This window comes from Coregonus clupeaformis, chromosome 15, assembly GCF_020615455.1.
Source record: "Coregonus clupeaformis isolate EN_2021a chromosome 15, ASM2061545v1, whole genome shotgun sequence".
NCBI lineage: Eukaryota > Metazoa > Chordata > Actinopteri > Salmoniformes > Salmonidae > Coregonus > Coregonus clupeaformis.
In genome coordinates, this window is record NC_059206.1 from 62,722,030 (window position 1) to 62,730,763 (window position 8,734).

Sequence of the window (8,734 nt, forward strand, 5' to 3'; positions counted from 1 at the left end):
TCCACGCACGTATCTACGGGTGCGTCACCAGCCCAGCCCGGCCTGTTCTTCCAGAGCCGTCCGCCAGACCGGAGCCATGCAGAGCCTTCCGCCAGACAGAATCATACACCCAAGGCCGGAATCAGCAGGAGCCGACGCAGCCTATGCTGGACTGGAGGCTTCGGGTTACGAGACCGGCAGGAGCGGCTCATGCGGATGGGGAGCCGTCCTGCTGGAGGTGATGACTGCAATCCGAGGCTGGGGGTCCGCCTCCACCGCTGCCGCCCAGCCAGCACCATCAGCCAGCCATGAGCAGCCAGATCCGTCAGCCAGCCATGAGCAGCCAGATCCGTCAGCCAGCCATGAGCAGCCAGATCCGTCCGGCTAGCCATGAGCAGCCAGGGATCCGTCAGCCAGCCGCGAGCAGCCAGATCCGTCAGCCAGCCATGAGCAACCAGATCTGTCAGCCAGCCATGGCAGCCAGATCTGTCAACCAGCCATGAGCAGCCAGATCCGTCAGCCAGCCAGAGCACAGATCCGTCAGCCAGCCATGAGCAGCCAGATCCGTCCAGCTAGCATCAGCAGCCAGATCCGTCCATCAGCCACGAGCAGCCAGATCCGTCGAGCAGCCACGAGCAGCCAGATCCGTCAGCTAGCCACGAGCAGCCAGGATCCGTCCAGCCAGCCATGAGCAGCCAGATCCGTCAGCCAGCCGCGAGCAGCCAGATCTGTCAGCCAGCCAGCGAGCAGCCAGATCTGTCAACCAGCCATGAGCAGCCAGATCCGTCCAGCTAGCCACAGAGCACAGATCCGTCAGCCAGCCGCGAGCAGCCAGATCCGTCCAGCGCGGCCATGAGCAGCCAGATCCGTCAAGGCCAGAGCAGCCAGATCCGTCACAAGGCCATGAGCAGCCAGACCCGTACACAGCGCGAGCAGCCAGATCCGTCAGCCAGCCACGAGCAGTCCAGATCCGTCAGCTAGCCATGAGCAGCCAGATCCGTCAGCCAGCCATGAGCAGCCAGATCCGTCAGCCAGCCATGAGCAGCCAGGATCCGTCAGCCAGCCCCGAGAAGCCAGATCCGTTAGCCAGCCATGAGCCGTCCAGCCAGGATCCGCCGAGCCGTCCAGCCAGGGATCCGACAGAGCCGTCCAGCCAGGATCGCCAGAGCCGTCCAGCCAGGATCGCCAGAGCCGTCCAGCAGGAGTCCGGCAGAGCCGTTTCAGCGGGATCCGCGAGAGCCGTCCAGCGGGGATCCGCCAGAGTCGTCCCAGCGGGACCCGCCAGAGCCGTGCCCAGCGGACCCGCCAGTGCCGTCCAGCCGGGACCCGCCAGTCCGTCCCAGCGGATCCGCCAGAGCCGCCCAGCGGTATCCGAACCAGAGCCGTCCACGGGATCCGCCAGGAGCGTCCAGCCGGGATCCGCCAGAGCCGATCCCAGCGGGGATCCGCCAGAGCCGTCGCCGGGATCCGCCAGAGCGACCAGCCGGGAGCCACGAGAGCCGTCCAGCCAGTATCCGCCATTCAGCCTGGTACTGCCCCTTTAGTCCGTACTGCCCCTTAGTCCGGTACTGCCCCTTAGTCGGTGCTGCCCTGTCGGTGCCGCCCCTTAACCCAGTGGGGGTTTAGAGGGGGTGGTCTGTGGAGGGAGGCTAGGGAAGCGGGTGGTGACGTAAGGTGGGATGGGACCACGACAGGGGCAGAACCGCCACCGTGGACAGACGCCCACCCAGACCCTCCCTAGACTGTATGCTGGTGCGCCCGGAGTTCGCACCTTTAGGGAGTACTAGTCCCACTCTGGCTCAGGACTGTGTGTTAGAGCCAGGTGTATTTCATTTGGTGGTGTTGGGGTTGGTGAGTTTCATTTTGTTTGTGTTTAGTGGTGATTGGTCAATGACTCCCGAATCGGAGGTAACGAGTGTCAGCTGTCGGCTCGTTATCTCTGATTGGGAGCCATATATACTGGTTGTGTTTCACTGTTTGTTTGTGGGTTTTTGTTCCATGTTTCTGTCAGTGTTACAGAGGACTTCACTATCGTCTTTGTTGTTTTTTTCGTGGGTTGCTTTATGAAATAAAGTCGCTATGTTCCTCCCACGCGCTGCGTATTGGTCCGCTCCTTTAGACGATCGTGACACTCTCACTGTTCAAATAAACCTACCATTAAAATTATAGACTGATCACTTCTTTGTCAGTGGGCAAACGTACAAAATCAGCTTGGGATCAAATACTTTTTTCCCTCACTGTACATATATTTCTGTAAATTCTTTCAATTAAATTAAATTCAAATACAAATGGAATTGAAACTGAAATGGTATGACATCATAGCTTATAATTTATGCAGAGGACTGAGGGGTAAGGAGAAGCCTGTGTGAAAAAAGAAAAAAGATATATTTGTTGTGTATGTTTTGCATGTGTATCAGTATGGCTCTATTGCAGGATCAAAGAGAGAGAGGACAACGTTGTGTCAAAGTCTCTCTGGTGCACGTCACACACACACACAACCCTTGTGGCCCTTGACTACAGGTAATTGCCCTTGTGATCATGAGAATGATGGATATTTGTGTGTGCAGCTTCCCTTTGGTTTAAAGGAGCTCTGGTCTCAGTGAAACTCGTAGGATCTCACACACACACACACACCCACACACCCTCCCCCCAACACACTGTTCCTCCCTCTCTGCTCCCCCCTCACTCTCCTCTCACACTACACCATCACCTGTGTAACGACAGTAGCAATATGGCGGATGACACTGAATGAGTGAGCTAATGAAGGGCTGATAATGGTGTCGTCCTGACATCTCGGAGGGTTCAGCCACTCAGAGGACACGTCCTCACAACCACACTGTTGTTTCCCGATTTCTCACCTCACTGACAGGTGTTCCCTGGCATATCAAATAATAGCAAACCACTGGGTAATTGTCATGGGTACAATCTATATGATTTTGAAAAGATGTGACATCTAAATCGTCTGCAAAAAAAATATGTTCTACGGACATTTTTGTAATATTATCAGAATGAGAAAATATTAGAATAAAATCTGAAATAAATTAATTTTTTTTGTTTGGTTTTAAAATTCAGATGAAAGGAGTGTTAAATTGAAGCTTGATGGATTGTTTCTGACAGCATTGTCAACCCTGCTGGAACTGTCAGCATCGTCAGATAATTAACGTCAAGGTCCTTGCTTCTATAAACATGTTTAGTATAGTGCACATTCTTTTTTCCCGTGAAATGTTTATGATGCTTTCTTAAATGTTTTTATCTATCTGCCCAGGGACTACAGATGAAAACTAGCCAGCTGGCTAAATCTGGCACATTTACAGCAATGTGTGCATTGTCCCTGTCAAATAAATAAGTAAACATACTTATATATTACTGCTGTGCTCTCTTCTTGACAGGCCACCATTGCAAATAAGAATCAGTTCTTAATTGACTCAAATGTATAAATAAAGGTTGAATGATAAAAATAAACACTGTATATCTTTTGCTGTGAACTCCTGCTTCCTCTATAGTCTGACCACTAACCTTCAGTTTAGTGTGGAGCTGTTTGACCTCTGCCTCCAGGGCTTTGAGGACAGCAGGGCTGGGGGTCTCCAGGGGCTGGGGGGCGGTAGAGGGGAGCTGCTGGGGGGTCGGGGTCCTGTGGATCTGCCTCCACTGCTCCAGCTCCATCTCCAGCACCTTCTTCTGCTGCTCTACACCCGCCAGGTCAGAGGTCAGCTTCTGGGAACACCATTAAACACACCGGGAGTAGAGAGAGAGCGAGAGAGAGGTAGTCAGAAAGTACTGCAGGCTATAAGGTTAGATATACAAGACAAAAATAGTTTTGGGTGAATTAAAAAATAATGCAGGTCAGAACGTACAGTATGCTATGATACCAGCACCGGCAGCATAGATTGAGAAAATACTTACAGAAAACATGACTGAAAAGATAACGAGAGAGAGAATCAGAAAATATACCTGCTACTGCTGTTGTGGCATCATGTAAAAAATACAACGACTCTGACTCAAGTTTGACCACGACTTTTGTTGTTATTCTGTCTGTGTGAATCCAGTGAGAGGTGGTGGGAAAGCTGGACCCGACCTGAGACACGAGGGAGGATCGGACACCCTGAGAGGAACAATCTAACAAAGTAAAAACCAAGTCCTCAGATAAACACAGAACACGTATCCACAAAGAGTCTCAGTGTAGGAGTGCTGATCCAGGATCAGTTATATAAAATATATTTTGATTTGTTTAACACTTTTTTGGTTACTACATGATTCCGTATGTGTTATTTCATTAGTTTTGATGTCTTCACTATTATTCTACTGTCACGCCCTGGCTCTGGGACTCTGTTACGTTGAGCCAGGGTGTGTAGTTTCTATGTGTTTGTGTTCTAGGTTCTTTATCTAGCTCATGTGTTTCTGTGTTGGCCGGGGTGGTTCTCAATCAGAGGCAACGAGTGTCAGCTGTTGCTTGTTGTCTCTGATTGGGAACCATACTTAGGCAGCGTGTTTTGCCACAGTGTTTGTGGGATCTTGTTCCGTGTATGGTTTGTGTCTGTTACCAAGGACGTCACATCACGTATCGTTTTGTTCGTGTGGTGTAATAGAATAAAGTATGTTCTCATTCCACGCTGCGCATTGGTCCACTGTGTTCGACGATCGTGACATCTACAATGTAGAAAATAGTAAAAATGAAAGAAAACCCCTTGAATGAGTAGGTGTTCTAAAACTTTTGACCGGTAGTGTATGTACAGATGAAGCAGTGAAATAAGTGACCACATGGTGAACCCGTTCATGGATTTTTTTAAATCACTCAATGGAGAATGCTTTTAAATCCAGGATTAGGTTTAATCTATGTCCGGGAAACCAGCCCCTTATGATAGGCTAACAAAGTATTTTGAGAGTTACTGTATATATTCTTCTACAGTGTAATGTAGTGACTGGTAACTGTGATTAAATCCTGTTTCTATCTTAATGAAGACGAGGATGATTCTGACGTGCGGCCGGCCGAAGGGCCCTAATTCTCTAACCCTGATTGGCAGGCGTAATAGAGCCATCCAGTAGAATCAGAGTGCACCCTGGGACGGAGGGAGTTGAGGTGGGTTTGGTTTAGAAGCGTAGAGAGGAAGTGTGTGAGAGAGAGAGAGAGAGAGAGAGAGAGAGAGAGAGAGAGAGAGAGAGAGAGAGAGAGAGAGAGAGAGAGAGAGAGAGAGAGAGAGAGAGAGAGAGAGAGAGAGAGAGAGAGAGAGAGAGAGAGAGAGAGAGAGAGAGAGAGAGAGAGAGAGAGAGAGAGAGAGAGAGAAGGATAATACTGCCAGCCCATCATCTATTCTACTGTACCAGTGTATCAGACATGGTAAACATTTGCTTTGGGGCTAAACGGTTTTAACCGCACTCATATTGTCAACCTCAATGAATCATTTCGACCTCTTATCAAAGTAATGTACTCAATGCAAGTATTTTCTGTTGTCTAATTTATCATTGCCACATAAAGCGATCCGGTATCATATCAAACATCATGCTCACTTTGTAGTGCAAATAGGGAGAAGGTGATATGTGGCACACACACCCACACCCTCACAACCCCACCACACCCTCTCAACCCCACCACACCCTCTCAACCCCCCCACACCCTCTCAACCCCACCACACCCTCTCAACCCCACCACACCCTCTCAACCCCACCACACCCTCTCAACCCCCCCACACCCTCTCAACCCCCAGCACCCTCTCAACCCCCCACACCCTCTCAACCCCCCACACCCTCTCAACCCCCACCACACCCTCTCAACCCCCACACCCTCCTCAACCCCCACACCCTCTCAACCCCCACCACACCCTCTCAACCCCACCACACCCTCTCAACCCCACCCACACCCTCTCAACCCCAACCCCCACACCCTCTCAACCCCACCACACCCTCCCAACCCCACACCCTCTCAACTCCACCACACCCTCCCAACCCCCCCCCCTCTCAACCCCCCACACCCTCTCAACCCCCCACACCTCTCAACCCCACCACACCAGCTCAACCCCCCACACCTCTCTCAACCCCACCATACCCTCTCAACCCCACCACACCCTCTTAACCCCCACACCCTCTCAACCCAACACCCCCTCCCAACCCCCTCCCCACCCTCTCAACCCCCCCACACCCTCCCAACCCACCACACCCTCCCAACCCCCCCACACCCTCCCACACCCTCCAAACCCCACACCCTCTCAACCCCCACACCCTCTCAACCACCCTCTCAACCCCACCACCCCTCCCAACTCCCCCACCCCTCTCAACTCCACCACACCCTCCCAACCCCCCTCTCAACCCCACCCACACCCTCTCAACCCCCCCCACACCCTCTCAACCCCACCCACACCCTCTCAACCCCCCCACACCCTCTCAACCCCCCCACACCCTCTCAACCCCACCACACCCTCTTAACCCCCCACACCCTCTCAACCCACCACACCCTCCCAACCCCTCCCCACCCTCTCAACCCCCCACACCCTCCCAACCCAGCCACACCCCCCCCGACCACACCCTCCCAACCCCCACACCCTCCCACACCCTCCAAACCCCCCACACCCTCTCAACCCCCCACACCCTCTCAACCCCCCACACCCTCCAAACCCCCTCCGCAGCCTCTCAATCCCCCCACACCTCCCAACCCCACCACACCCTCCCAACCCCACCACACCCTCCCAACCATCCTGGAAACCGCAGTAGTCCCAGGGGTGGCCTCTCTGCTCTGCATACATGGAGGTTATTGATATCTGGTTGCCTGCTGACACCTCTTAGTAGAATACCTCTTGTTTTAGGTTTCCTCCTCTTTGAAGGCTCACAGGCCATATCCCTATGGAGAGAGACAGAGAGAGGGGGGCTGCTTCTGCTGCTGCTGCTGGGTCGTGTGTGTGTGTGTGTGTTAAGAGTGGCATTGATGACACTTCCCGTAAGACAGGCTTTGATTTCAGAGGGGCCATTTTCAGCCCTGGGTCTGGTGAGAGATGACACTGACTCTGATGCATGGTGGGACCATTAGGCTGCCCAGCTGAAGTCTCTCGCTCTCTCTGTCTCTCTCTTCCTGTCTCCTCCCTTCTCGCTCACTACTCTCCCTCTCTTGCGCCTTCTCCTCTCCCTCCCGTTCTGTCTATTTCTGTTTCTCACACTCTCTCGCTCTACCACTCTTGCACTCTCTCCCCTCCCTCTCTCTCTCTATTTCAGTTCCTCTCTCTCCCCTCTCTAGGGTAGTGGTCTCGCTGGTGCCATTCCAAGTGATACCGAATCATTAGCAGGATAAATAATGAGGCCGGTGGCTCCGAAAATAGCAACGGCACCACATAGTCATAGACACATACAGTACACTCACATTTTGGGCCGGCTCAGTTCCTCAACCACAACAAGCGAACGCTAGCCTAACATGACCTAGACCCAGATATACATACAACACCTTGAAAATGGAGTTGAGACAATATCAGTATTATTCTTTCCAGAATAACACCAGAGAAACCTCAGGCCAAGGTAATAACCATGGCAGAGTAACTACACAGTACTTACCTATTGTTCTAAACGAGAGATACTCATACTAACGTAATAGAACTCAAGGACCAACAGCCATGACCTTAGATTCTAGACTTTAGATGAACCATAGATTTTTGGAAAGACAACTGAAGGCAGCAGTGGACCCATCTTTATTATGTTCTACCTTTATAGTGAGTCACCGGGATTAAGGTGCCAGGTTCTGTCATGTGCATGAGCATAAAAAGCCTGGACCCAGAAAAGCCGCTCTTTACCCTGTCAGCCGTGTCCGTTTTACCCCCTCTAATCCTGTGGTAATCCCAGCCACTTACATGCAAGATGGGAGCTGGGCCGATCCACACCTGGAGATTACGGGTGGGGTTCATGTCGAAGAGACGTTCAATTGTAGAACGAGGTAGACAGGGAGGTTGGGGAGGGGTGCGAGGTACCTAATCCAACCCCAAATGATCCCCTGTTCGGTTAATATGCATGACCGACGTTTCTTTCCAGCGGGAGGAACATTTTCGGAAATTACCGTAGTACATCTCACCTGTCACCCAGAGGCGGCGGTTCCTCTAAGCTTCTGTCGCTTCTCTCGTTCCTCAAATAAGAGGAAAGAGAGGGAGAGAGGAAGAAGAAAAGTGTGAGAGAGGACAATGTCCCCCCCCCAGTAGCCTAATTATCCTTCATTTTCCTAACAGACTCTTTCTCATGCCTTTACTTCCCACCTTGTTGAACAGAAAGTACAAAGACAGAAGTCAAGGAACAGAGAGCACCATTAAGAGGGTCACGTTTTACAGACTGACGGCAATTATGGAGAGGGAACAGGGTGGAAATACCTAACAAAGCACTCTGCCGTGTGTGTGTGTCTCTGTGAGTGTGTGTCTCTCTCTCTGTGTGTGTGTGTGGCTCTGACAGCTATTGCAGTCTGGTTCCTGACAGAGAGGTCTGTGGGGATGGGGTGGCTGGCGTGGTGTGATTGACTGATGAAAGTGTCACTGTGCTGTAGAGACACATGTTCCACTTAGGCTGAGAGACAGAAAGGGTACAGCACTTCTCTCTCTACCTCCCTCCCCCTCTCTCTACCTCCCTTCTCTCTACCTCTTTCTCCCTCACTCCTTCTCCCCCTCTCTCTATCTCCCTCTCTCAATTCAATTTCTACCCCCTCTCCCTACCTCCCTCTCTCCCTACCTACCCCCCTCTCTCCCTACCTACCCCCCTCTCTCCCTACCTCACTCCCTCTCCCCATACCTCCCTCCCTCCA